Genomic DNA, 2,855 nt, shown 5'->3' on the forward strand with positions numbered 1-2,855 from the left:
GGTCAAAAAACGTGAAAAAACTTATAAAAAACGTGTAAAAACCATTAAAATGCATTGGCCACCGTCCAAAAAACGTGTGTTCTTAAGTTCTAACCAACGGCCAACCTGCGTGAGTTAACTCGCGCACATGTCAGTGGTGCGTGACGTAAGTCACGCAGAGTTGTAATGTGCGCGTGTTAAGTCACGCCGAATGACTTAACTCACGCAAGGATATTTTCGGCAAATCAGCTGGGCGCGAGCAAAAAGTGCTGGGAGAAGAGCAGAAATCATTAATCAAAGCCCATGAGTTTTTTTTTTTTTGTAGCCCAGACCAATAAACAAAGGAAAGGTTTTGCTGGTATATATATATATATAGACTTGATCGACTTTTGTAAGGTTTGGAATTTGCATTGCATTCGAGGTAAATCTTTCTCTTTCTCCACGCAGATAGGTTTGTTATTCGTTTTCGTCGCCCCACTTTCTTCACCATGCGATGGTGTTGATTCTTTCTTTATTTTCCTTTTTCCAGGTTCCATTCTCTCTTGCTCGTCTTTTCTGTATCTCATCTACGGCGCGCTCGACATCTCTCTCTCTTTCTCTTGTTTTGCTCTCAAGGTATGAATTTTCATTCTTCTTTCCTTTTTTTTTTTTCAATTAATTCTTGTTGATAATCTATGTCTCTTGTCTTTGATTCCGTTTCTGTGATTGATTGCTGGAATTATTCAAATCTTTTGGACTTAGGGTTTAAAACTTTTCAATCTGGGATTTTCAGATTGCGACTGATTGTTATGAAATCAATTCAAATTAAATTTCTCTTTGATTGATTGCTTGAATTATTCTAAATTCAAATTAAATTTGTCTTTGATTGATTGATGGAATTATTCAAATCCTTTTGTCTTTTTTCGGGTTAGGGTTCACAACCTTTTCAATTGGGGCTATTAAGATTGGGACCTATTGTTATTGAAGCACTTACAATTAAATTTTTCTGTGATTGATTGCTGGAATTATTCAAATTCGTTTGCTGCTTTTTAAGATTTTTTCTTCCTTCTTTCATGTTAGTTAGTTGTTGTGCTCTATCGGAATTTTAAGAACAAAGAACGGTTCCAGCAGCTGAGTCTCACCCCCTAGCCAAAATGGGTAACCTAAATCATCCCCTCTTTTTTATTTTATCAACCAACTGTGTGTATTTTTCTTACAATATGCATGCATGCCTTGTCTTTTCAGAAGTTGTTAAGAGGAACATAGTAGAGAGCAGCATGGAGGAAGATCCTTATATGGTTGGATTCATACTCGAACTCTTTATGGGTCTCTATCTCTCTAGAAAGCTCCGCCCCGAGCCTGTTAGTACTTTTGATTTGTGCGGGTCTTTGGTAATTAAAGATATTTATGAAGTCAGGTTCGTTAAGCTTCTTCCACATGAACAAGCAGAAGCAGATCGTCTGGGAGTAAAAGTAATAGAAGAATTCTGATCATTAAGACCGACCTCACAAGCAAATGAGGCTGCTTACCTCAAATGGCCACATCCTAGTCTCCATATGTCACTTCTTGTATTCACCTAAAACTTGTTCATCAAATGCTTTAGTATTGTGTATTTCCTTTTTCAAAACATAAATGTTCCAAGTAGCTACCTGTGTTGTCAAGAACAAAAATCGCTTGTAACTGACATTTTTTAGTTTCTTTTTAATACTACCAGGTACAACCTTTTTAGTACAAAACTACCCTTCTTAAAAAAAATATTGAATGGTTTCTTATGTGCTAAAATGGTTTATACCATAACTTTGAGGAAATGGATCTTCAGTGCTCCGCAATTAGGCCTCCACTTAAGGGCGGTATCTGGTCGTGAGATAATGAACCACATGTGTGGATGTGCTGATTAACAATTTCCTTATCTGTTATCATTTTGCATACAGATCTTGGATTAGGTTCATTGGCTGCATTAGCTTCTAGACTCGCAGTTACGAATTTGAACATACCTTTAACAAAAAACCAAAAACACACAAAATACCAAACCAAGATCATGGACACACAAGACAACAGAATAAAAACATTCATTACTCATTTCAGTGATAACCTTTTGGACATGTATGTTCTTGGTGATTGAACTCGCAACTGGAAGGGTCTTGTTTGCATTCGCAACATTCTAAATGATAAAAGATCCTATCTTTAGTCTACCTGATTTTCTTAATGTCATTGGCCAAGGAAAGATTTCGGTCCATAGGTTCGCTTCTTTTCTTAAGTAAGAAATCCATAATGATGTTATTGAATATGTTACAAAGGAGAATGCAGAATTTGATTTAGTTATTGAGAAAGGAAGATTCAGTTGGGACCCTGAGTCAAATATTCCAACACTTGATTAAATAAAGGTTGCAATATGCGGTTCTGTAGGTTCAGGAAAATCGTGTATGCTCTCAGCAATTTTGAGAGAGATGTATAAAATTATTAGGGACGATTAAGATTAGTGGAACAATAAGGAACAATACAACCTTTGGAAAAAAGTTTGATGAGGATAAGTATGAAAATAACGTTGAAGCATGTGCATTGAAAAAGGACTCTGAGCTATTCTCATGTGGCGAGTTGATTGAGATTGGTGAAAGAGGGATTAATATGAGTGGTGGATAGAAATAAATAATACAGATTGCTAGAACAGTTCATCAGGATGCTGGTATACAGATTAGCTTTGCGTGCCTGGGGCGCATGGAAAACACTCAGGGGGGTGCATGAGTGTTATTCTGCGTGCCTTTGGCGCATGGTTCACACCCGGGGGTGCATGAATGTTATTTTTCGTGTGTAATCATATCTTTCTTCGTCTTTTGGTGTTTTCTTCTATATAGCTTGTCTTGGGACATGGAACCGAATTTCTCCCTCTTGTAATGTCT

At 37.0% G+C, this 2,855-nt stretch overlaps 1 long non-coding RNA gene across 2 annotated transcripts; it reads left to right on the top strand.

Moving 5' to 3' along the window:
- Positions 1 to 332: 332 nt before the first annotated feature.
- LOC146941217 (uncharacterized) lies at positions 333 to 1,694 on the top strand. Of its 2 annotated transcripts, none has more exons than XR_015032275.1 (4): positions 333 to 400; positions 509 to 594; positions 1,043 to 1,116; positions 1,204 to 1,694. It is a non-coding gene; the product is annotated as an uncharacterized LOC146941217 (long non-coding RNA). The 2 variants fall into 2 exon arrangements; XR_015032276.1 differs by having other exon boundaries at positions 373 to 430.
- The last annotated feature ends 1,161 nt before the right edge of the window (positions 1,695 to 2,855 follow it).

Source organism: Medicago sativa, chromosome 3 (assembly GCF_051527215.1).
Source record: "Medicago sativa cultivar Bolivia chromosome 3, Bolivia_mono, whole genome shotgun sequence".
Classification (NCBI taxonomy): Eukaryota; Viridiplantae; Streptophyta; class Magnoliopsida; order Fabales; family Fabaceae; genus Medicago; species Medicago sativa.